Here is a 27,594-nt window from a genome sequence, read left to right as displayed (position 1 = left end):
GGTTTATTAAAATGGCAAGTGACAGAAAGCTCAGAGGGTCACCTCACAAACAGAGCAATGGAGTTGTGCAAAGCAGTCACCCAGTCTGTATAACGCCTCACAATGTGAAGGCGAATGTGTTGGGAGCAGCAAGTGCAGGAGACGTAATTGAAAGAAGCACAACTGAAATGCTGCTTGACCTATAGAAACATAGAAGATAGGAGCAGGAGTAGACCATTCAGCCCTTCGGGCCTGCTCCCCTATCCTTCACCATCATGGCTGATCATCCAACTCAACAGCCTAATCCTGCTTTCTCCCCATAACCTTTGATCCCATTTGCCCCAAGTGCTATATCTAGTCACCTCTTGTATACATTCATGTTTTGGCATCAGCTACTTCCTGTGGTAATGAATTCCACAGGCTCACCTCTCTATGGGTGAAGAAATGTCTCCTCATCTCCGTCCTAAATGGTCTATCCGGAATCCTCAGACTGTGACCCCTGGTTCTGGCCACACCCACCATCGGGAACATCCTCCCTGCATCTACCCAGTCCAGTCCTGTTAGAATGTTCTCAGTCTCTATGAGATCCCCCTCATTCGTCTGAATTCCAGTGAAAACAGTCCCAACCCAGTCAATCTCTCCTCATACATCAGACCCTCCATCCCCGGAATCAGCCTGGTTAACCTTCGCTGTACTCCCTCCAGAGCAAGAGCATCTTTCCGCAGAAAAAGAGACCAAAACTGCACACAATATTCCAGGTGTGGTCTCACCAAGGCCCTGTATAACTGCAACAACACGTCCCTGCTCCTGTACTCGAAACCTCTCACAATGAAGGCCAACATACCATTTGCCTTCTTTACCACCTGCTGCACCTGCATACTTACCTTCAGCAACTGGTGCACAAGGACACCCAGTCCCCTCTCCCCTCTCCCCTCTCTCCATTTACAGCCATTCAGGCAGTAATCTACATTCTGGGTTTTGCTTCCAAAGTGAATACTCTCATATTTACCCAAATTATACTGCATCTGCCACTGATTTGCTCACTCACCTAACCTGTCGAGATCATGTTGAAGGATCTCTGCATCTTCATCACAGCTCAGCCTCCCATGCAAATTGGTATCATCTGCAAACTTGGAAATGTGACATTTTGTTCTTTTATCAATATCATTAATCTATATTGTGAACAGCTGGAGTTCCATCACTGATCCCTGTCACACCCCACTGGATACTGCCTGCTAATTTCAAAGGGACCCATTACTTCAATCCGGGATAATGCGAGGTGATGCATTTTGGAAGATCAAATTCAAGGGTGAACTATACAGTAAATGGAAAAGCCCTGGGGAAAATTGATGAACAGAGAGATCTGGGGGTTCAGGTCCATTGTTCCCTGAAGGTGACAACGCAGGTCAATAGGGTGGTCAAGAAGGCATATGGCATGCTTTCCTTCATTGGGCGGGGTATTGAGTACAAGAGTTGGCAGGTCATGTTGCAGTTGTATAGGACTTTGGTTTGGCCACATTTGGAGTACTGTGTACAGTTCTGGTCGCCACATCACCAAAAGGATGTGGATGCTTTGGAGAGGGTGCAGAGGAGGTTCACCAGGATGTTGCCTGGTATGAGGGTGCTAGCTATGAAGAGAGGTTGAGTAGATTAGGATTATTTTCATTAGAAAGACAGAGATTGAGGGGGGACCTGATTGAGGTCTACAAAATTATGAGGGGTATAGACAGGATGGATAGCAAGAAGCTTTTTCCCAGAGTGGGGGACTCAATTACTGAGGGGTCATGAGTTCAAAGTGAGAGGAGGAAAGTTTAAGGGAGATATGCGTGGAAAGTTATTTACACAGAGGGTGGTGGGTGCCTGGAACGCATTGCCAGCGGAGGTGGTAGACGCAGACACATTAGTGTCTTTTAAGATGTATCTGGACAGGTACATGGATGGGCAGGAAGCAAATGGACACAGACCATTAGAAAATAGATGACAGGTTAGACAGAGGGTCTTGATCGGCACGGGCTTGGAGGGCCGAAGGGCCTGTTCCTGTGCTGTAGGTTTCTTTGTTCTTTGTTCTTTGTTCCTTCTCTTTGTTTCGTCTCTGTCAACCACTTTCCTATCCATCTCAATACACTTCCCCCAATCTCATGTGCTTTAATGTTGCACAATTATCTCTTATGTGGGACTTTGTCAAATTCTTTCTGCAAGCCCAAATATACTACATCGCATGGCTCCTCTTGTCAACTCCACTAGTTATATGTTAGAACAAAGAAGAACAAAGAAACCTACAGCACAGGAACAGGCCCTTCGGCCCTCCAAGCCTGCGCCGATCCAGATCCTCTGTCTAACCTGTCACCTACTTTCCAAGGATCTGTATCCCTCTGCTCCCTGCTCCATTCATGTATCTGTCTAGATACATTCTTAAATGATGCTATCGTGCCTGCCTCTACCACCTCCGCTGGCAACACATTCCAGGCACCCAGCACCCTCTGTGTAAAGAACTTTCCATGCAAATCTCCCTTAAACTTTTCCCCTCTCGCCTTGAAATCGTGACCCCTAGTAATTGAGGCCCCCACTCTGAGAAAAAAACTCCTTGCTATCCACCCTGTCTATACCTCCCATGGTTTTGTAGACCTCAATCAGGTCCTTATATCTTTATAGAATTCCAACAGATTTGTCAAACATGATGTCCTCTGCATAAATCCATGCTGACTCTGTCTGATCCTGCCACTGCTTTCTAAATGCTCTGCTATAAAGCCCTCGACAATGGATTCGAGAATGTTCCCACTCCCGATGTTAGGCTCACCGGTCTATAATTCCCTGTTGTCTCTCCGCCTCCCTTTTTGAATTTTCGAAGATACCCGAGAGGTGTCTTTAGGCTTTAGACAGAGAGGAGCTAACAGGGCAAGTGTTATGAGAGATAATGGGAACTGCAGATGCAGGAGAATCCAAGATAAAAAAGTGTCAAGCTGGATGAACACAGCAGGCCAAGCAGCATCTCAGGAGCACAAAAGCTATCGTTTTGGGACTAGACCCTTCATCAGAGAGGGGGATGGGGAGAGGGTTCTGGAATAAATAGGGAGAGAGGGAGAGGTGGACCGAAGATGGAGAGAGGAGAAGATAAGTGGAGAGGAGAGTATGGGTGGGGAGGTGGGGAGGGGATAGGTCAGTCCAGGGAGGACGGACTGGTCAAGGGGATGGGATGAGGTTAGTAGGTAGGAAATGGAGGTGCGGCTTGAGGTGGGAGGAGGGGCAAGTGTTATGCTTTCTGTGATGTCATGGGAAGATGTCAGAGGGGGCGGTGAAGAGGTCACGTAGAGGCAACGGCCCCTGGAGAATGCTGACTGTGGTGGCGGTGGGGGGGGAAGATGTGTTTGATGGTGGCTTCCCACTGGAGGCGGATTGATCCTTCAAATGTGGAGATTGGTGAGGTGGGAAGAGAGGATGAGGTTATCCTGGGAGGAAGGTAGAGAGAGTGGGGCCAGAAGTTGAGGAGGTGGATGAGATATACCTGAAAGCTCTGCTGACCACAGTCACAAGGGATTCTCAGTTGAGGGGAAAAGCACAATGTGCCGGTGCCAGTGTTGAGCAAAGTCAGAAGTCACACAACATCTAGTTTATCTGAAAGCACACAAACTTTCAGAATGCTGCTCCTTCGCCAGGTGAAGAGAAAGAAGCATTTATCAGGCACTGGGAACCCAGATACCATTGGAACAGACATGATGGAGATGGAGAGGTTGGGAGAATGACATGGAATCCTTACAGGAAGCAGGATGTGAGGCGATGCAGTCCCCAGAAATGGAAACAGAGAAGCCAAGGAAAGGGTGAAGAGTCAGTGATGGATCAGTGAAGGTGGGAGCAGGCTAGCTGTCTGAGGATCTTTGGTGAATTTCTGCAGGGCATCTTGTAGATGGTACACACTGCTGCGACTCAGTGACGGTGGGTAGGGGGTGTGGGATGTTTGTGGATGTGGTGCCAATCAAGCGAGGGCTGCTTTGTCCTGGATGGCATCAAGTTTCTTGAATGTTCAAAGAATGCCTACAGCATGGGAACAGGACCTTAGGCCCAACAAGTTCACACAGACGCTCAGAGCATCCTACCCAGACCCATCCCCCTGTAACCCATCTAATCCACACCTCCCTGAACACTACGGGCAATTTAGCACGGCCAATCCACCCTAACCTGCACATCTTTGGACTGTGGGAGGAAACCGGAGCACCCGGAGGAAACCCACACAGACATGGGGAGAATGTGCAAACTCCACACAGACAGTCGCCCGAAGGGGGAATCGAACCCAGATCCCTGGTGCTGTGAGGCCGCAGTGCGAACCACTGAGACAACACATTACCCCTGTTGGTGGAGCTGCCCCCATCCAGGGCAAGTGGGGAGTATTCCATCACACTCCTGACTTGTACCTTGCAGATTTTGGGACAGGCTCTAGAGAGTCAGGAGGTGAGTTACTCGCTGCAGGATTCACAATCTCTGATGCGTTTTTGTAGCCGCTGTGTTCATGTAGCTGGTCCAGTTCAGTTTCTGGTCAATGGTAATCCCCAAGATGTTTATAGTGGGTGTTTGTATGACAACAACACCATCGAATGTCAAGGGGTGGTGATTAGATCAGGAATGTTCTGTTCTGCTCCAGACTCAAAACATTAACCCTGCTTTCTGTCTCCACAGATGCTGACCGGCCTGCTGAATTCCTTCAGCAGTTTCAGTCTCCAGAACATTCACTTTTTCAGGCCAGTAGCATAGTTGGGGGGATGTTAGTGGTGTAGCGGTGGTGCCACTAGAGTAATCCTCCAGGGCTCAGAAACCATCACAGCGTCTGGTCAAATATGTTAGTGCATTTGGCATTGAAAGTTAGCTTCAGCAATAATGACTTTTGCTGTTTAAAAGAAGAGCCCATTTTCACTAACAGGAAATGTACCTTCCTGACCTGTTCTGGATTACAGGGGAAGTTGGTTCACGGCAATGTAGTTGATTCTGAACTGACTGACTTCCATTGTAGCATATTCCACACAGTGGGTGTACACACACCACAGGAACTGCAGTGGTTCGAGGAAGTGGCTCATTGCTGCCTTCCCTGAGACAAAGGCTTTGTAAATACAGGTCGGTCAGCAATGCCCAAGCCCCATTTGATTTGATTTAATTTTATTTTACTGCTGTCACGTACCTGAGTACAGTGTAAAGCTTTGTTTTGCGAGCAGTACAGGCAGATCATAGCAAACAAGGACGTTACAGATCATGGGGGGCTTAGACAGAACAAGGCACACAAGGGGTACAGATGCACAAAGTGAGATCAACATTAGATTTGAAATTAGAATGATCCATTCTGCAGTCTAATAACAGCAGGGAAGAAGCTGTTCTTGAACCTGTTGGTACATGTGTTCAAGTTTCTGTATCTTCTGCCTGATGGAAGAGATTGGAAGAAAGACCTTGAAGCAAATATAATTCCCATATCCCACACTTTCCCACCCTTCCTGGCCTCATCCTCCATGAATGAGTTTATCGAACATTCTGCTGCCCAGTTCTGTTTCTCGCTGACTAACTCCAGTTGCATCAAGATTCTCACCCTCATTGTGCAATCCCATCATTGTCACAGCTCCTCCCTTTCTCAGAACCCTTCCGGCCACACTGTTACCTGTGGGTAGCTCTGAATCATCAGTGTTGACAGTTCAAGCCCGGTTCATAGAACCCCTATGTTGTGGGAGGACGCCATTCAGCCTGTCCTTCCGAACAGCATCCCATCCAGACCCAATCCCTGTAACCCTCCATTCCCCACCCTAACCTGGGCACCTTTAGACTCAGAGAGAAAACCCCACATGGAGAATGTGAAAACCCCACACAGACGGGTCGGCCAAGGGTGGGAACAAACCTAGGGCCCCGGTGCTGTGAGGCAGCGATGCTAACCACTGAGCCACCCATTCAGGAACCTTCAGCAGAAAACATGATGGAGGTGATGTCCTACTGGTATTATCACTGGGCTGTTAACCCAGAGACCCAGGTAATGCCCAGGGGCACCCGGGTACAATCCCTTCATGGCAGATGGCAGAATTCCAACTCAATATAAAAATCTACAGTTAAGGGCCTAACGATGACCCAAATCCATTGCTGAATTGTTGGGGAGAAATCTGTCTGGGTCACCAATGTCCTTTATAACAGGAAGCTGGCTGTACATGTGACTCCAGACCCACAGGAATGTGGGCTGTACCTTAACTGGGCAACCAACGATGGACTGGTCAGTGATAGCCTCATCGTGTGAATGAACAATAAAAATGCCTCCGCAACTGTTGGAGGTTCTGAAATTGTAAATGGGATGGTTAAACAAAGACACCAGAAGTGAGCATAAAGAAACACTGGACACTGTTTCGACGAGCTGGAGAGCTCTGTCTGGTATAACAAGTTGTAGAGCTGGCTGAACACAGCAGGCCAAGCAGCATCAGAGGAGCAGGAAATCTGACATTTCGGGACTAGACCCTTCTTCCTCTGATGTTGCTTGGCCTGCTGTGTTCATCCAGCTCTACACCTTGTTATCTCAGATTCTCCAGCATCTGCAGTTCCTGCTATCTCTGAGCTCTGCCTGGTTTTTGTGACCATTTCCCTCAGTCACCATCATTAAACCAGATGATCTGGTCTTTATTGAGAAGCTGCTCATGGGAGCTTGCTGTGCAGAAATTGAGTGGTGTAATTTCCTTTGGCAGTGTACTCCATTGTGCCAATGCGCTGAGGTCCATGGACTAAAAATATACAAGTTCTCAAACACTTTGGGGCATCCTATGACCATAAAAGGTGCTGAGTGAAATTACAGAATAAATTGTGTACTCAGGGGAAAACCTATTAACTTGAAAGGAAAACAGAGAACCCAAAGGAGGAAATAATGGTTTGGGTTAGGTCTGAACACCTTAGCTCATGCTGCAAAAAACACAATGGACTTGGACTGTTTAGAGTCAGGTGCCTGTTGAAAAACCTACACAAACATCAAATTCTGCAAACCTGGTCCTGTATGGAGTTGGGACTGTCCTCCTTCGGGAGGTGGAGATCTCATCGGGGTTTCCAAAGTCATGAACGGACCTGGGCAGAGTAGGGAGGAAGCTGTCCCTGCTCATAAAAGTAACAAGAACGAGAGGTGAAGTGATCTGCAAGAGAAGCGAGGATGAGTGGTTAGGATGCAGAATGCACTGTTCCAAGGTGTGGGGGAGAGACGTCCAAACTGAAACATTCAAGGTGGTACTAGCTGGTTGGTCTGAAACGACGTGCGTTGGTAAGGGGGTGGGTGGGAGGTGGATATGCAGGAGATTGGCACAAGGGAATGACGTGCATATGACATCCTGTGCTGTGACAATTGTGTGTTTCTGCTTGGACCCAGAAGAGGAGGCTCTGAGCTGGATTCCTCCCCATATTTCAATGGGCAGGTAGACCTAGCTGAGCGAGCTGCAATGTGCCAAGCTGCAGCAAGGGGTCAGTCTTCTCAACCTCTGGCCCATGTGAAGTTCCAATCTCAGGAATCCAAGGCTGTGGGTGACACAGGGAGATTGCAGATGACACAGGGAGGTTGCAGACACAAGAGCAATCCATTCTGTGGAATCTGGACTAAGGAGTGAGTGATTTATTTGGTGAGTTAGTATGGTATCAGCTACAGCAGGAGGAATGGCTGTGGCTGGGTTGGGAAATCTTTACTCAGTAGCAAGGGAATGGAACGCTTTGCCTGCAATGGTAGTAAATTTGCCAACTTTAGGTACATTTACGTTGTCATTGGATAAGCATATGGACGTACATGGAATAGTGTAGGTTAGATGGGCTTGAGATCGGTATGACAGGTCGGCACAACATTGAGGGCCGAAGGGCCTGTACTGTGCTGTAATGTTCTATGTTCTGTGAATGAGTGGATACAGAACAGCAACAAGAACCAGACTTTCAAAGAGTGAAATTAGGAAGTATTTCCACATATGGACTCTCGAAAGCTCTTCTGCAAACGGTCGTTGATGACAGATCAATTTTGAATTTGCACCACAATGACCCTGAACTTATGGAACAGCAGAGCAGGCTTGATGGGCCAAATGACCTGGCTCTCCTTCTCCTGAATCTTTTGTTGCGATCTCTGTTTCTAAAGAGACATGCAGCCCTCAGCGACTCAGCCCATCACCTGGCCCCTGTCTTTTCATTTTCCCTCTTTTCAAAGAGCAGGGATGTGAGGTGGCTGGTCTGGACTGGCAGGGGGTCTTGGTGCACGAGAGCGAACTGGTGCTCTGAGGAAAGGTCATTGCCCTGAAACATTGTGTGTGTCCCCGTGTATCTTTTGTTATACTGTTCTATAACCCAATGTGCCTTCATTAACCCACCCACCCATTGCAAAGGCTGCTAAAAGTAAATAAGCAGAGGGACTGTGCATTCAAACCAGAGAAACCCAGAACCTGTGTCAATCTCTTTAATTGCATTCACAAAATAACAAACAAAAATAAAACATTGTGTGTATTTGGCAAAATAATTGACTTTGAAAGCTTATTCTGCATTGGCAAGAGGCAATCAAAACATGTGCCATTCAGTTCCTTCAAAGCTTCAATTGTTTCGAAAGAATTCGTTAAAAAGAAATTCTCCGGTCTCCTGAATGACACAGCTCTGTCTATCAACAGCCTCTTAGTGTTGTTGTGGGGACTCCAGCCCAGCCTTCTGCACCTCCACTTTATGAAGTCCTTGTAACTTTCTTAGTAGCTCAGTGATGAATTGCTAGAAGAAAAAGGAATACAAAGAAAATTAGCTTTAACATTAGTTTTGGAACATGTGTAGGATGAGAAGCAGCTGTAGTAATGCTGATTGGATCATTCCCCCTCACAGGAGAGCCAAAGGGCACCGTCTCACAATAAAGGGGTGCAAATTGAAGACTGAGATGAGGAGGAATTGCTTCTCTCAGAGGTTTGAAGGTCTTTGGAACTCCTTGCTGCAGAGAGCGGGGTTGGTGGGGGGGGGGGGGGGTGGGGGAGCAGAGACCTCGTGCACATTTAAGGCCGAGATAGGTTCTTTTTAATCAGTCAGGAAATCTGAGGGTTATGGGGAAAGGGCAGGAAAATAGACGTGAAGAATATGGGATCGGGAGAAGGCTGTCCAAGATTGGCCAGTGGGGATGAGATCAGTCCCGGAATGGGTGGGGTCCAGCCCGTGTGAGAAGTGCAAGCCCAGCATGGCCAGTCACTTATGGACTGTGAGAAAGTAGGAACTGCCGATACTGGAGCATTTGAGACAACAAGGCGTGGAACTGGAGGCCAAGCAGCATCAGAGGAGCAGGAAATCTGACATTTCGGGTCAGGACCCTTCTACACAAATTGGGGAGGGGAAGGGGACTCTGAAATAAAGAGAGGGAGGGGGGAGGCGGATGGAAGGTAGATAAAAGGAGCAGATAGTTGGAGAGGAGACAGACAGGTCAAGGAGATGGGGATGAAGCCAGTAAAAGGTGAGCGTAGGTAGGGAGTTGGGATGGGGGTTGGTCAGTTGGGAGGAACCACTCTCTCTATGACTCCCTTGTCCACTCCACACTCCCCACCACACCCGGCACTTTTCCCGGCAACTGCAGGAAGTGCAACACCTGCCCCCACACCTCCCCCATCACCCCCATCCCAGGCCCCAAGAAAACCTTCCACATTAAACAGATGTTCACCTGTACATCTGCCAATGTGGTATAGTGTATCCGCTGTTCCCGGTGTGGCTTCCTCTACATCGGGGAAGCCAAGCGGAGGCTTGGGGACCACTTTGCAGAACACCTCTGCTCGGTTTGTGACAAACAACTGCACCTCCCAGTCGCGAACCATTTCCACTCCCCCTCCCATTCTTTAGATGACATGTCCATCATGGGCCTCCTGCAGTGCCACAATGATGCCACCCGAAGGTTGCAGGAACAGCAACTCATATTCCGCTTGGGAACCCTGCAGCCCAATGGTATCAATGTGGACTTCACCAGCTTCAAAATCTCCCCTTCCCCCACTGCATCCCAAAACCAGCCCAGCTCGTCCCCTCCTCCTTGACCTGTCTGTCTTCCCTCCCACCTAACCAGCCCCCACCCTAACTCCCCATCCACACTGAAATACCTCAACCTATCTGCTCCTCTATCCACATTCCATCACTGCCTCTCCGCGCTCTCTATTTATTTCAGCGTCCCCTTCCCCTCCCCCATTACTGAAGAAGGGTACAGACCCGAAACGTCAGCTTTCCTGCTCTTCTGATGCTGTCCTGCCTGCTGTATTCCTCCAGCTCTATGATTATGGGCTGTGGTGTTAACCGTTAAAGCTGTTAACTACTTCCTTGTTTTGGTACTTTTTAGTGAGAAATTTTTAACTTTAATATTGTTTTCCTTATTTCCTGCTTTATACCTAAGAATCTGTACCTGGGCATCTTTGTATCGGAGACGGTAGTGTGAATGGTGACTTGTACCGGTAACGTGGCAATAAAGCTAACTCAGTCCGATTCAATTCGGCCATGATCCTGTTGAAAGGCAGAGCAGGATTGAGGGGCCGAATGGCTTGTTCCTGTTGGTTTTCTTACAGTAATATCCAACAATGCCACGTCTGTTTTGCCTTGCACTAACCGTCCAGACCCACCTACTCCAGACGGTGTGTTGTTGAGTAGGAGTGTCCACACTGTCACACTGAAACTAGTGGTTATCTAAAGCTTTCTCAATGGGTGTCTCTGGCCAGGTCTGAGGAGGGGGTTCACTGGACCAGAAACATTAACTCTGTCTTTCGCCTTCACAGATGCTGCCAGACCTGCTGAGCTTTTCCAGCAACTTTTGTGTTTGTTCAGTAATTATTGCCTATCCCTAATTACCCCTTCAGTGTCTCACTTGGCCATTTCAGAGAGCAGTTGAAGGGCAGAGTCACCCATATCACTGTGGGTCTGGAGTCACGTGGAGGAATCAGACCAGTTAAAGATGGCAGTTTTCTTCTCTAAAGGGCATTAGTGACCCAGATTTTTCACTTAGCACCATGGGTCTCTCTCTCTCTCTCTCTCTCTCTCTCTCTGCAGGGGAGACTGTGTCAGTGAATAAGACCATCAGAAATAAGAACAGGAGCAGGCCATTCTGCCCCTCAAGTTTTTCCAACAATTGACAATGGTTTCATAATCCCTGTCACCGAGACTGACTTTCAAATCCTGATCGATTCAATAAATGTAAATTTCACCAACAGAAGTTTTCATTCTTCTGCTCAACACCCATTCCTCAACCAGCATCAGGTTGTCTCCGTTTTTTTTAATCCTAAATAAAGTTGCTGTTTGTGGGAGCTTGCTGTGCATAAATGGGCTGCTTCCTACAGCGACTACATTTCAAAAACGAGCTCATTGGTAGTGAAGAACTCTGGGATGTTTTAATGTTGTGAGGCCTCCAGCCTTCAAGATGAATGTTGAAGGTTCTTCGGCCATTTCCTCTCTAGCAGTGACACCAACTGAGTGAGGAGTGGGCCCTTCAGCCCATCTGTCACATCTCAACCAATCACTGCCTCAACTCCACAATACTGTCCAGCCCTCATCACCATGCTGGACGCTTCATACAATCTCGACAGCGCAGAAAGAGGCCCTTCAGCCCAACAAGTCCACACCAACCCTCCGAAAAGCATCCTCATCCCAACTTATCCACGGCTAAACCACCCACGCTACACATCCCTGGATACTATGGGGCAATTTAGCACGGCCAATCCACCCTAACCTGCATATCTTTGGACTGTGGGAGGAAACCCAAGCAGATACGGGGACAATGCGCAAACCCCACACAGACAGTCGCCCGTGAGTGGAATCAAACTCAGGTCCATGGCGCTGTGAGGTGGCAGGGCTAACCACCGTGCTGACTCATGGCCAAATGACACAAAGCCTATCTGCCTCAGCTTTAAAATATTCAGACAGGGACACACTGGAGTCTACCGGAATGAGAGGGGATCACATTGAAACATATCGGATTGTTAAGGGGCCTGACAGGGTAAATGCTGAGAAGGTGTTTCCCCTCCTGGGAGGGTCTAGGACCAGAGGGCACAGTCTCAGAATAAAGGGGCACCAATTTAACACTGAGATGGGGAGGAATTCCTTCTCTCGGAGGGTTGACAGTCTTTGTAACTCCCTGCCACAGAGAGCTATGGGGGAAGAGTCCTTGTGTATATTGTGTACAAGGCTGAGATCAATAGATTCTGGATCAGTCAGGGAATCGAGGGTGACAGGGAAAGGGCAGGAAAGTGGACAAGAGGAATGTCAGATCAGCCGTGATCCTACTGAACGGCTGAGCAGACTCGAGGGGCAGAATGGCCTGCTCCTGTTCTTATTACGGATGGTCTTATTCACTGACAGCGTCTCCCCTGCAGAGAGCTTCCACAGACCCACAGGCCCGAGTGAAAAATACTCCTACAACTCTCCACCTTAAAAGGGAGAGCCTTTCACTTTAGACTGCGTCTCCTAATTCTAGACTCGCCCACAAAATGACTTCCCCTCAGGAAAGAAACGAGTAAATGGCCGCACCAGGGCTGGGTGGTCTTGGCCCTATCACTTGGTCACAGGCCCCTGCCCTGAACTCTGTGCTGACCCAGCAGGAAGTTAACACCCAGCACTTACAGGAAGTTGAGTGAAGTGACATTGTTTTGACCTTTTAATGGTGAAGGTATCAGGAATAAACACCAAGTAGTCTACTCTTACACAAAATCTGCAGGAAAGACTCCAAGAATTCTCTTATTCGCTCATGGCATGTGGCGGTCACTGACTGGGCCCAACGTTCATTGCCCATCCCTAGTTACCCCTTGAGAAAATGGGCAAGTGAGCTGCCTTCTTGATGTCCATGTTCTGTACCCACAATGCCTTTAGGGAGGGAATTCCAGGATTTTGCCCCAGTGACAGTGAAGGAATGGTGATATATTTCCAAGTCAGGATGGTGAGGAGCTCAGAGGGGAACCTGCTGGGACTGGTGTTCCCATGTATCTGCTATCCTTGTCCTAACAAGGCTAGAACCCTCCAATTCTGGCCTCTTGAACATTCCTGATTTCCATGACTCTTTCTCTGGTGGCCAAATGATTAGCTCTAGAAATCCCTCCTGAAGTCATTTGGAGCACGAGTACGGAGAACATCCTTCTGTACTGCAGCAAGTCTATCAACAGCTGGCTTCTTTGAACTTCAGAGAACCCAATGACAACTTGGCCTCAACAAAAGAGAGGTATTTAGAGACCTGTAAACAGCAGAATTGTTTACGTGGATTTCTGAAGGCTGTCAGTATGACACCACATGAACACTGTATCACAATCATAGAAAGAATATAACTAAATTCAGTTGCTCTCTCTCTCAATTCCAGCCACACACACACACACACGTCATTTAGAGACAGAGTCTACAGCATGGAACACACCCTTCTGTCCAACTCATCCATGCTGACCAGATATCCCAAATTAATCTAGTACCATTTTCCAGCATTTGGCCCATATCCCTCTAAACCCTTCCTGCTCATATACCCATCCAGATGCCTTTTAAATGTTGTAACTGTACCAGCCCCCACCACTTCCTCTGGCAGCTCATTCCATACATGCACCCTTTGTGTGAAAAAGTTACCCCTTAGGTCCCTTTTAAATCTTTCCCCACTCTCCTTAAATTTATACCCCACCTTGAGGAAAAGACCTCGGCTATTCACCCTTTCCATGCCCCTCCTGATTTTATAAACCTCTATAAGGTCACCTCTCAGTCTCTGACGCTCCAGGGAAAATAGCCCCAGCCCATTCAGCCCCTCCCTGCAGCTCAAACCCTCCAATCCCGGCAACATGCTCATAAATCTTTATCAAACACTTTTCAAGAGTCACAGCATCCTTCCTGCAGCAGGGAGACCAGAACTGAACGCAGTATTCCAAAAGTGACCCTAACCAATGTCCCGTACAGCCCCAACATGACCCTCCCAACTCCTATACTCAATGCACTGACCAATAAAGGCAAGCGTACCGAACACCTTCCTCCCCGCCCTCTCTAGCTGGGACCTTTCAAGGTGAGCCTGTACTCCAAGTTCACTTTGTTCAGCAACACTCCCCCAGACCTCACCATTTAGTGTACAAGTCCTGCCCTGATTTGTCTTCTGAAGTATTGTGTTACAATCACAATGAGCTTGCAATGTTAACATTTTGACATCATAACTAATCCCTTTTAAGTGTATATATAATCTTTAAAATTCACAGGAAACCGACTGAATATTCCGAATAAATCATAAATTGAGTGACCATCATGTGATTTCTTTTACTGTCACCAGAGTGAATATTGTTTTCTCTTCATTGCCCCCCTTTTCTCTCACTCATGCACAGACACACGCACAGACTGTGTGTGACTGGTTGTGATGCGTCATTGTGTGACTTGGTGCCAATTTCTGTCAGCACAGCATGTCATGTTGTTTGTCTCTACTCAGTAATTCAGTCTTTCAATGCAGTCATTCTATGAGCAGTTAAACTGAGATAAGAACAGAAGAACCGGGAGCAGGAGTAGGCCATTGGGCCCATCAAGCCTGCTCCACCATTCTATAAGATCATGGCTGATCTTTCTTGTGGACTCAGTGCCGCTCACCCTCCCACTCACTATGACCTTAATCCCTTCATTGTCCAAAAATCTATCTTTGCCTTAAAGACATTCAATGAGGAAGCCTCAACTGCTTCACTGGGAAGGGAATTCCACAGATTCACAACCCTTTGGGTGGTGAAGTTCCTCCCTGGTTCAGTGCTGCTCCCCTTTTTTTTGAGTTTCTATCAATCCTAGTTTCACCCTCCATTGGAAACAACTCCCCAGCTTCTATCTTATCTATTCTCTTTTTTCATTTTATACATTTCTATAAAATCCCATCATTTTAAATTCCAAGAGATGGTCCAAGGTTTGACCCCAGTCTGGTATGTGTTAGTGGGACTAGAAACGAACTGAGCACCCTGTAGGGTCATGAAAGGCCTCAAAACGCCTGTTCTCCATCGAGCCTGTTGCATCATTCAGTGAGGTCATGGCTGATCTTTGACCAAATCCCATACACCGGTGGTTAGCACTGCAGCCTCACAGCGCCAGGGACCTGGGTTCGATTCCACCCTTGGGCGACTGTCTGTGTAGAGTTTGCACATTCTCCCCGTGTCTGCGTGGGTTTCCTCCGGGTGCCCCGGTTTCCTCCCACAGTTCAAAGATGTGCAAGTGGATTGGCCGTGCTAAATTGCCCATAGTGTCCAGGGATGTGCAGACTAGGTGGGTTAGCCATGGGAAATGCAGGTTACAGGGATAGGGTGGGTCTGGGCAGAATGCTCGTCAGTGAAGACTCAATGGACCAAATAGCCTCTGTATACACTTTAGGGATTCTACAATACCTGCCTTTGACCCATATTTCTTAATATCATTGCTTAACAAAAACTCTCCCATTTACAATGATAATTGTAGATAACTGCCCCCAGTGAATGATATTTCCATTCTGCTGTTCAATTTGTGATCTTTCTAAGCTTCAAAGACAGGAGCCTGTCGGATTCCCAGATAAGAGCAGGGATCTTTCCACTTTTGATCAATCATTTTGGATCAAGGAAATTTCGATGAAAATGCTTCCTCCACTGAGATCATTGAAATTTCACTCTGATAACATCCAACTTGCCAAGTGCGATTATACACCACATTTCAAATGGGGACCTCATGATCCAGGGAGGCCAAGTGGGAATCAGTTTCACAAGGATATCCCCAGACATCAGTCCCAAGGCAATTCTTCAAAACTAACTGTGCTCTCACTTGGCAAGGAACCAGCTCTTAACAGTATCATTACCAGCTCCATAACCTTTCCTTTCCTCAATTGTCACTGCCTAAATATTCTTTGGTGTAAATTTACTTATAGGAGGCCATTCAGCCCCTTGAGGCCGCTCTGTCAATCAAAGGTCGCTCTTCTAGATCAACACCACTTTCCTTCACATATCCCCATATCTGCTGATGACATTTTTATCTGGGAATGTACTGATCTCTATCTTAAATAAGCTCAGTAGTGGTGTTTCTACTACTCCCTGGGGAAGAGAAAGGAGGAGTTCGAGACAGTTCTTGGAACTTGTGGGGGTAAAAATAGCAACGGGGAGATTGAAAACAAAACAGAAGTTGCTGGAAAAGCTCAGCAGGTCTGGCAGCATCTGTGAAGAAAAAAACAGTTAACGGTTTGAGTCCAGTGACTCTTCCTAGGAACTTCTATCCCCAATCATAGATGTCGATAGCATAGATACAGGGTCTTCCGATCAACTCATCCATACTGCCCAGTTTTCACAATTAAACTGGTCCCAGATTCCCGGGATAAAAGGGCTTGTCCAGTGAGGAATGCCTGGCTTCCTGTCCATTGTCACCTCCCAGGGAAGATCTTATTACAACACTGAGGTTCCTCAGAGAGGGGTGACTGGGTGGATGCTGAGAGGATGTCGGGGATTCTAGAAAGAGGGAAAGCACACCTTCAGGGGGCCTACTGTTTGTCCTTCCAGATGCTGCCAGACCTGCTGAGCTTTTCCAGCAATTTTGTTTTTGTTCCCAGTATGTTTCGCAGCGCCCTGCCCATCCAGATACAAATTTATTTCCATGTCAGAGTGGGGCTTTGAAACTAAACCACAGTAAAACTAACTGCAGAACACACAACAAAACTCCATTTCCAATCTCCCTGTAGCTCAAACCCTCCGACCCTGTCAAGATCCTTGTAAATCTTTTCTGCACACTCTCAAATTTCACAACATCTTCCCTACAGCAGGGAGACCAGAACTGAATGTGGTATTCCAAAAATGGCCCTGACCAACATCCTGTACAGTTTCAACGTGACCCTCCGAACTGCTGTACTCAATTCTCTGCTGCAAAGTATTGTGGAGGCTAATCTTTGGGAGTATTCAAAGACCAAGCAGATAGGTAAATGATCCAGTATGCTGAGGAGTTGATGCAGATCAGCTTAATCTTATTGAATACTAGCACAGGCTTGAGAGGCTGAATGGCCCATTCCTGTTTCTTACAACCATCATTTTCATGCGATTAAGGGCTGGGAAGGTGGAATAAGTTAAGAAAATAAATCAAAAATACTTACATCTGTGTTTTTCCTGCACATTCTAAACATTATCTGGAAGATAAAAACAAAGCCACATTTCAGAGTGAATGACTGAGCAGAGGTGACCCTCCGTACCCCTCCCCCAGGAGTCAAATTAGGAGGCAGGACCTGTAATCGGCTTCTCCGCTCTCCATCCGTCTGCAGTTCCAGCAAGTCGTCTATATTCACCTCTTCTGGCATCAGCTGCTCCTGGACAAGGCAGAAGGAGAGATTAGGGCCGGCCGTCCACAGCTGCATTCTGATCCCACCTGCCCCACGCAAACACCTGCGCTAACACAAACTCACCATGCTGCTGTTCCTGGCTAACCATACTGGGATCAGCGGTCTGATCTTATCGCCAAAGGTCAGCAACCTGGGCTTGGGGTTTAATGCATGGGGTTTGCTCAGTGGGCTGGATGGCTGGTTTGAATTATAGAATCTCTACAGTGTGAAAAACAGGCCCTTCGGCCCAACAAGTCCATGCCGCCCCTCCAAACAGCATTCCACCCTGACGACTCATCATCTAACCCTGTATCTTATCATGTCTAACCCCGAAATCCCTGGGCACTACGGGTAATTTAACATGGCCAATCCATGCTAACCCGCACATCCCTGCGCACTACGGGTAATTTAACATGGCCAATCCATGCTAACCCGCACATCCCTGGGCACTACGGGTAATTTAACATGGCCAATCCATGCTAACCCGCACATCCCTGGGCACTATGGGAAAATTTAGCACGGCCAATCCACCCTAACCTACACATTAGTAAACTGTGGGAGGAAACCAGAGCTCCCAGACAAAACCCATGCAGATGCAGGGAGAATGTGAAAACTCCATACAGATAGCTGCCTGAGGCTAGGGTTGAACCCAGGACATCCCTGGCGCTGAGGCAGCAGTGCTAACCACTGAGCCGCCGTGCCACTGACAGTCTGGGTTCAATTCCAACACCAGCCAAAGTTACCACCTTCTCAACCTCTCTCCTTATGGTGACCCTAAACCACCACCAGTCCTCCCTCACTCTCTGATAATGCTCCCTGGGCCATGCTGCACTTTACCCTCAGCGCTGGAGACAATAGGAATGAAAGGCCTGAGGGAGTTTAACAGGGAAGATGATGAGAAGATGCGGGCACTAACTGGGCCGATGTTTGTCGCCCTATCCCCAACTGTTCCTTGAGCTGATTGACTGGCTGCGTTCTTTCAGAGGGCAGTTAAAAGTCAACCCCATTATGGTGGGTCTGGAGTCACATGTAGGCCAGACCAGGTAAGGGTGGCGGATTTCCCTCCCTAAAAGACATTCGTCAGTCTGAATAAATTTTAGTTTACAACTGTTGACCATAGTTTTTGTGATCACTGACACTCATCTCCAATTCCAGATACTTTACCTGAATTTAAATTCCACCAGCTCCTGATTGGAACCCATGCCCCAGGCCATTAGGCTCATCTTCTGGATTACTACCCAAGTGACATCATCCTGGGGGGGGGGGGGGGGGGGGAAATCATTTAGAACTGTGGGACAGCCTTCCAAAACTGAGGGCTTTCCCATTTAAGATGTAGTTAAGGAGGGTTTTATCCCTCAGAGATTGCGCCTTTTTGGAACAATCTTCCCGAGACAGCAGAGGCAGCAAAGTTATCTCATGTTTTTAATCAATAGATTGTAGACTAATGTCGAGTCAAAGGACTGTGGAGTTGACCCGACAATTAGACAGGCCGCGATCTCATTGGAAGGCAGAGTAGGCCCAATGGGGAAAATGGCCTACACCTTACTAGTCTCCTGGGCTAAGCCAGTCATCAAGTTGGTTTGAAAGACAAATGATATTTTCAGATGAGTCAGCCATAAAATCTCATTTATAAAAAAGCTTAAGCAACCAGTCACCCTTTTCAGATCCAACATTATCAAACCAAAGAGCCACATCAGAGCCGATGCCGCAGTCAGAATGTTGATAAGGTGTTAAGATCTCCCCAAATATTCACATGTTCTAATCTCCAGTCCATCCGACCACCGACTCCATCATTTAATTCTCATACCTGGTCCCATTTACGCACAATTCTCCTGAGCTCATACTGGATCTCCAACCAAGTGTTCAAATCTCTCCACAGCTTCACCATCTCAATCATCTCCTCCTGCTCCGCATCTCTCCGATCTCCATACTTCTCCAATTCTTGCCTCTCGCTCTACCCCAATCTTACCACATCCCCACTGGTGCCTGTACTTCAGAGCCCAAGTTCCCTTGCATTCCCCCTCTTCTTCATCTTTCTTACCTCCTTAAAGGAACATCATATATCCTTTGACTCTCTCAATTTCTCCTTCCTGAGTCCAATGCCGAAGTCTTATTCAATTACATTCCTGTGGATTTCTTCTTATTCACTTATGGGACGAGAGTGCCTGGCTGAGCCCAGCATTTATTGTCCATCCCTAATTTCCCCTTGGGAAGGTGAGGGTGAGCTGCATCCTTGAACCGCTCTAGTCCATGTGCTGTGGATTGACCCACAATGCCCTTAGGGTGGGAATTCCAGGATTTTGACCCAATGACACTGAAGGAACAGCGATATGTTTCCAAATCAGGATGGTGAGTGGCTTAGAGGGGAACTTGCAGGGGGTGATGTTTCCGTGTATCTGCTGCCCCTTGTCCTTCTGGATGGAAGTGGTCGTGGGTTTGGAAGGTGCTGCCTGAGTATCTTTGGTAAGTTTCTGCAGGGCATCTAGTAGCTGGTACACACTGCTGCGACTGAGCGTCGGTGGGGCGGGGGGAGGGAGTGGGATGTTTGTGGATGTGGTGCCAATCGAGTGGGGGCTGCTTTGTCCTGGATGGTGTTGAGCTTCTTGAGTGTTGTAGGGGCTGCCCCTATCCAGGGGAAGTGGGGAGTATTCCATCACACTCCTGACTTGTGCCTTGTAGACGGTGGGACAGGATTTGAAGAGTCAGGAGGGGAGTTACTTGTTATTGTATTTATTTCTTTGGCTGGTTATGCAAATATAATTAAATTGGCTGTGATTTTTATATCAGATGACCATTCCTGAATCTGTTCTTTGCCAATGTTAAAACTTGTTGAGTACATTAACATTAAGTTCTCCCCAAGGCACACAATGTTGTGGAAATAACTGGGATAAATTGGGAGCAGATGTGAGAATTGGCTTTGTAGTAAGTAAAAGATTTAGTTGAATCATGAACATTTCCAGTTATTTCCTCACAAACACAAGATGTGAAAACAAAACAAGGAGAAGCAGCAGTGGAAATAGCTCCTTGCTGAACATTATGAGCACAATAACTTGCATTCATATAGCACCTAGCACATAGTAAAGCATCTGGAAGAACCCCACAGCTACTATTAAAAAAAACTTGGGCAATGAGCTACATCCAGCGATATTAAAGCACACGACCAGGAGCTTGGAGGAAGAGACAGACTTTAAGAAGCATCTTAAAGGATGAAAAAGGGAAGTGGATAGGTTTAGGACAGGAATTCCAGAACTTGGGGCCCCAGAAACTGAAGATATTGCCCTTTTAGACATAACTGATATAGAAAATGAATCTTACATTGCATATTAGACTTCTGAATGAACTTCTCAAATTTCAAATTTAATGTTGATCTTGCCTTTTGCAGAATTTTGTGTAACTTTGTATTATCAGCGGATGACCTTCATATATTATGATATGCCTGTACTGCATGCAAAACAAAACTTTTCACTGTGCCTAGGTACATGATACATAATAAATCAAATCAGAAACCAACACAACATTGATGATCACAACTCGGGAGCTCAGCTCCTCTTGTTAAAAAGGTACAGCTCTCTGAGATATACAGAAATCCGGGGAATTGTGACTCAGATTAAAAAGGTCAAATCTGAACCACGGGGGACCAGTTAGGGAGACAATGTAGTTGTTGATAATCTCAGCAGTTTGTTCTTGCTGAACTGAAAACAATTGCGGCGATAACGTTACCAGGGGTTCTCCCTCTGCACGTCCCTCAGCATGTCCACTGAGCTCGAGAGTGAAAGTGAACCAAGAGATTCCACGATCACTTTTTGAACCAGTCAACAGTAGCCCAAGTGACAGGAGGAGAACGTACATTGGGATTTAGAGTACAGGAGCCTGCCATTCTGTCCAAACAGTCGATACCGTTGCCCCACTGTCCCCCCACTCTATCACAACTCTATCGCTATACCTTCCTGTTGTTCAAAACTTACCAAAGATCCTCAGACAGCCAAACCCACGACGACTTCCACCTAGAAGGACAAGGGGCAGCAGATACATGGGAACACCAGCCCCTGCAAGTCCTCCTCCAAGTCACTCACCATCCTGACTGGGAAATATATCATCGTTCCTTCACTGACACTGGGTCAAAATCCTGGAATTCCCTCCCTAAGGGCATTGTGGGTCAACCCACAGCACATGGACTGCAGCTGCTCAAGGAGGCAGCTCACCCCCACCTTCTCAAGGGGGCAATTAGGGACAGGCAGTAAATGCTTGAACAGCCAGTGACCCCCACATCATGCAAGAGAGTTTAAAAATCGTTTATAGAAAACAAAGCGTGAAGCTGGATGAACACAGCAGGCCCAGCAGCATCTCAGGAGCACAAAAGCTGACGTTTCGGGCCTAGACTCTTCATCAGAAAGGGGGATGGGGTGAGGGAACTGGAATAAATAGGGAGAGAGGGGGAGGCGGACCGAAGATGGAGAGAAAAGAAGATAGGTGGAGAGGAGAGTATAGGTGGGGAGGTAGGGAGGGGATAGGTCAGTCCAGGGAAGACGGACAGGTCAAGGAGGTGGGATGAGGTTAGTAGGTAGGAAATGGAAGTGCGGCTTGAGGTGGGAGGAAGGGATGGGTGAGAGGAAGAACAGGTTAGAGAGGCAGAGACAGGTTGGACTGGTTGTGTGGTGCAGTGGGGGGAGGGGGAAGTACTGGGCTGGTTTTGGGATGCGGTGGGGGAAGGGGACGAGCTGGGCTGGTTTTGGGATGCAGTGGGGGAAGGGGAGATTTTGAAGCTGGTGAAGTCCACATTGATACCATTGGGCTGCAGGGTTCCCAAGCGGAATATGAGTTGCTGTTCCTGCAACCTTCGGGTGGCATCATTGTGGCACTGCAGGAGGCCCATGATGGACATGTCATCTAAAGAATGGGAGGGGGAGTTGAAATGGTTCACAGTTGTTTATTGCGAACCGAGCGGAGGTGTTCTGCAAAGCAGTCCCCAAGCCTTCGCTTGGTTTCCCCAATGTAGAGGAAGCCACACCGGGTACAATGGATACAGTATACCACATTGGTAGATGTGCAGGTGAACCTCTGCTTGATATGTAAAATCATCTTGGGGCCTCGGATAGGGGTGAGGGAGGAGGTGTGGGGGCAAGTGTAGCACTTCCTGCGGTTGCAGGGGGAGGTGCCGGATGTGTTGCGGTTGGAGGGCAGTGTGGAGCGAACAAGGGAGTCACGGAGAGCGTGGTCTCTCCAGAAGGCAGACAAGGGTGAGGATGGAAAAACGTCTTGGGTGGTAGGGTCGGATTGTAGATGGTGGAAGTGTCGGAGGATGATGCGTTGTATCCGGACGTTGGTGGGGTGGTGTGTGAGAACGAGGGGGATCCTCTTTGGGCGGTCCATCCCTCACCTTCCTGGACCTCTCAGTCTCCATCTCAGGCAACCAGCTAGTAACTGATGTCCATTTCAAGCCCACCGACTCCCACAGCTACCTAGAATACACCTCCTCCCTCCCACCCACCCTCCTGCAAAAATCCCATCCCCTATTCCCAATTCCTCCCCCTCCGCCGCATCTGCTCCCAGAATGAGGCATTCCACTCCCACACATCCCAGATGTCCACGTTCTTCAAGGACCGCAACTTTCCCCCCACAGTGGTCGGGAATGCCCTTGACCGCGTCTCCCGCATTTCCCGCAACACATCCCTCACACCCCGCCCCCGCCACAACTGCCCAAAGAGGATCCCCCTTGTTCTCACACACCACTTCGCAATAAACAACTGCACCTCCCAGTTGCGAACCATTTTAACTCCCCCTTCCATTCTTCAGATGACATGTCCATCACGGGCCTCCTGCAGTGCCACAATGATGCCACCCGAAGGTTGCAGGAACAGCAACTCACATTCTGTTTGGGAATCTTGCAGCCCAATGGTATCAATGTGGACTTCACCAGCTTCAAAATCTCCCCTTCCCCCACCGCATCCCAAAACCAGCCCAGTACATCCCCTCCCCCCACTGCATAACACAACCAGCCCAGCCTGTCTCAGCCTCCCTAACGTGTTCTTCCTCTCACCCATCCCTTCCTCCCACCCCAAGCCGCAGCTCCATTTCCTACCTACTAACCTCATCCCAGCTCCTTGACCTGTCCGTCTTCCCTGGACTGACCTATCCCCTCCCTACCTCCCCACCTATACTCTCCTCTCCACCTATCTTCTTTTCTCTCCATCTTCGGTCCACCTCCCCCTCTCTCCCTATTTATTCCAGAACCCTCACCCCATCCCCCTCTCTGAAGAAGGGTCTAGGCCCGAAACATCAGCTTTTGTGCTCCTGAGATGCTGCTGGGCCTGCTGTGTTCATCCAGCTTCACACTTTGTTATCTCGGATTCTCCAGCATCTGCAGTTCCCATTATCTCTTAAAAATCGTTTACCCCTTTTGTGTGTTGACCCAGCTTCTCCTCAACGTAATCACCTCATGTTCTCCTTGTGGAAGGGAGACCCACATTCTCAATATCCCATTGGATTTATTAATAACTGTCTTATATTGGTGGATCCTTTAGATATGGTCTCACCCACACATTTCTTTTGCTACGTTGACCTTATCAAAAGCTTTGGGAATCTCTAAACAGTCTGTTGTTGGGGAAAGGTCAAAAAATTCTCTCATTATTTCACCAGCTCCCACTTGTAAGATGCGTAGATGTGGACAGTGGATAGGTTTGGGCTGAGATGGAACTTCTCTCCAGTCAAGTAGCTCAGTGGATGCTGGGAAAAATGGCCAATGTATGCTGAATTTCTAGGTTAACAATGGGATGAAAATTACAGACAGAAAAGATGGTCACTTTATTGTTTTCACGTCCATTGACATAAACGGCAGAACGTAAATGAAGTTTAAACAGTTGAGTGTTTATTTTCCTGGCAGGAAGGGAGATCAGACAACCGGAAATAATGAGTTTGAATGATCTCGAAATAACTTCAACCCAGTTTTCCCAGAATGTCTTATCTCAAAAACAGTTGGCCCACAGAAAAACAGTATGTAACTAAACGAATAGAGCTTGGTTGATGAGGATTGAAGGGGGAGAGAGAGAGAGAGAGGGGGGGGGGGGGGGGAGAAGAGAGAGAGAGGGGGGGGGAGAAGAGAGAGAGAGTGGGGGGGAGAAGAGAGAGGGGGGGGGAGGGGGAAGAGAGAGAGAGGGGGAGGGGGAAGAGAGAGGGGGAGGGGGAAGAGAGAGAGAGGGGGAGGGGGAAGAGAGAGAGAGGGGGAGGGGGAAGAGAGAGGGGGAGGGGGAAGAGAGAGAGAGGGGGAGGGGGAAGAGAGAGGGGGAGGGGGAAGAGAGAGGGGGAGGGGGAAGAGAGAGGGGGAAAGGGGAAGAGAGAGGGGGAAAGGGGAAGAGAGAGGGGGACAGAGGAGAAAAAAGGAATTGCAGTTAGACAAGAAAGAGATGCAAACCATTTTGCCTATCAAGCATGCTACTCAAGAGGATCATGGCTGATTTAAAATCCTATCTGCCCTTTACTGTGCTGTCCGTCTATCTCTCATTGTCCAAAAAGGCATTAACATCTTTGAGCTTATCAACAACTGGCCATCTGCTGGAGTACACTGTTCCAAAGGCACACAACACTCAGAGTTCAAGATGGCACCTCCCTCAGCACTGACCCTCCGACAGTGCCCACTCCCTCAGCACTGACCCTCCGACAGTGCCCACTCCCTCAGCACTGACCCTCCGACAGTGCCCACTCCCTCAGCACTGACCCTCCGACAGTGCCCACTCCCTCAGCACTGACCCTCCGAGAGTCTGACTCAGAGACCACACACACAAAGACGTGTTGAAATGGTGCTCAGAATTTGACCAGATGTGGTACCCACCTTGAAAATTCCTGAAGTGAAGAGGTGGGCAGGGCTGGGCTGGTCTCTCAAGAGGAGCTACAATGGAATGAATTGTAGCTTCAGTGTTTGGCAGGGGCCTGTGCCAGACTGAACAAAGGTACAATGGGAACATCATCACAGTCAGCGATGGAGCGTACACGTGGTCTGCTGCTGCGAGCTGGCAGAGTTTGTTTACCAGCTACTAATGGACTCTCTCACTTTGAAACATACAGAAAGTTGGCAACTTCACTGTAGCCATCACTCCAAGTCCTCTGACAGGGCAGTGCTGGTTTCTGTCAATGCATTTCCCAGCCGTGCGAATCAGAAACAGTCACCATAAGAGGAGTCGCACAGTTCTCTGTAATATTTATCTTCGTGGATTGTGTGACAATTATAGGGAGCTTAACTCGATCAGACGAGCCAGAAAGAAAACACAAGGCGACTAATAGCTGGTTTCACAAGCACTTGATTACAGAACGGTGACAGCCCTCAGTTCAACCTCTCAGTGTGGAACATTCGACGGCACGGCAGCTCACTGGCTGGCACTAGTGCCTCACAGTGCCAGGGTTCGATTCCGTGTGGAGTTTGCACACTCTCCCCGCTTCTGTGTGGGCTTCCTCCCACAGTCCAAATAGGTGCAGGTTAGGGTGGGTTGGCTGTGGGAAAGTGTCCCATAATGTTCAGGGATGTGTAGGTTAGGGTGGGTTAGCCGTGGGAAATGTAGGGTTACAGGGATAGGAACGGCGGATGGATCTGGGTGGGATAATGTTGGGAGGGTATTGTGGACTCAGTGGGACAAATGGCCTGCTTCTACATGGTAGGAAACCTGTGATTCTGCTCCTTGAGCCTATCTACAACGCAATTCGACAATAACTGCGCTGCGCTTTAATTCCAACATTATGACTTGGCTCACCCTCCTGTAATCCCCTTAAACAATTGTCAATCAATCCCTTCTCTGAAGTTTTCCATTGGTGCTGCTCATTCCCAAAGACTTTCTTTCTGGGGGAGGGTTATGGAGGTTTCCATTTGCCCTGTGTGCCAAGAAACTGTTTTCTAGCACCCCCACTCAACAGCATGCATCAAACCTTACAATTCTGTCCCTTTGTTCCACACTGCTCTGCCTCCACAAAGGCTATAATTGCTGTATTTGCCAACATTTCATCAAATCCTTTAATTGTCTCAAACATTTCCATTTGATCACCCTTTAATCATCTCCACGCGAGCGTACAAGCCACATTTGTGGATAGTGTCCTCAGAATTTAACACTCCCTGCCCCAGGCTGATCAAATCCAGCAAGGGGCAGCTCTCAATACAGAATGTCATCATTGCCCTATGATGGCGCCGAGCCCCCGATAGCGCTGCGCTCCCTTGGTGCCGACCCCGCGCCCCCCCCGACAGCACTGAGCCCCCAACAGCGCCGAACCCCCAACGGCACCGACACCCCCCGACAGCGCCGCGCTCCCTCAGGCTGTTAGAACGACGACTCTTTCTAGTAGCTGTACAGTCTGATATCGAACAGAAAGGGCCCGAGGGAAGTTGAGGATTGCTTATGATGTGATCTGGAATGTGTTGCCTGAAAAAGCAGTGGGACTGGGCTCAACTGGAGCTTTCAAAAGGGAACTGGCAAAATACTAGAAATAGACCGATTTCCTGATCTCGGTGGAATGAGGCTGATTGCGTGTGTCCCAAAGGTCTCGTTCTGTGGCTGTTTGACTTTGTCAAGAATCCCAGAATGTGTGCCGTCAGCATTCCACAGGCTATTTCCTTTCGTACAGTGAGACACCGGATTTGTCAATGCACCCTGGAGGCTGAAGGAAGTCGGGATCTGTCAGAGTGGGTGAACTGGAGTGTGTGGGTGAATAGACCGCGACTGTTTTACAATATTTACATACAAATGACTCGGAGAAAGGAAGTGAGAGTGTGCTGCAGGCAAATTTTCAGATGACACAAAAATAAATGAAGCGACAGGTTGCAAGAGGAACCCTAACAGATTTCAGAGAGAAACAAGAACTTCTGAGGAAGGTTCACTGAAACGTTTACTCTGACTTCTCTTCACAGATGCTGCCAGACCTGCTGAGCTTTTCCAGTTTTTGTTTACATCAACCACAGTTCTTTCCGGTTTCTTTTTAAAAGCTTACAGAGAGATATATATTGGGTAATCAAGTGAGCAAAAAAATTTAGCAAATGGAGTATAATGCAGATGGTTTGTCACAGTGTTAGCTAACATTGTCAGTGCGCCTCTCTGGTGAAACATTGGCTTTCCTTCCCACTTGTTATTTATGAGCCTCAGTTTGCTGGTGTGGTTGGCTTCACTTCCAGTTACCTGCCACAGTGATGAAACATCTAGTCAAACTCACCGGCTCAGCGAGCAAGCCTACATCCTCATCCACAACCTGAGCTACACATCTTCCCAAAAACTGTAAACCATCACAGCTGATCCCACATCCCTCACGCCCGCTTGCCTGCCCTTTCCCCATCACCCTTGATTCCAACTCATCAAAAATCCATCTCAGCCTACAATATACACAAGGACACTGTTCCC

This window comes from Stegostoma tigrinum, chromosome 39, assembly GCF_030684315.1.
Source record: "Stegostoma tigrinum isolate sSteTig4 chromosome 39, sSteTig4.hap1, whole genome shotgun sequence".
Taxonomy (NCBI): Eukaryota; Metazoa; Chordata; class Chondrichthyes; order Orectolobiformes; family Stegostomatidae; genus Stegostoma; species Stegostoma tigrinum.
The sequence above is the reverse complement of the archived record's forward strand: the minus strand, read 5'-3'. Positions refer to the sequence as shown.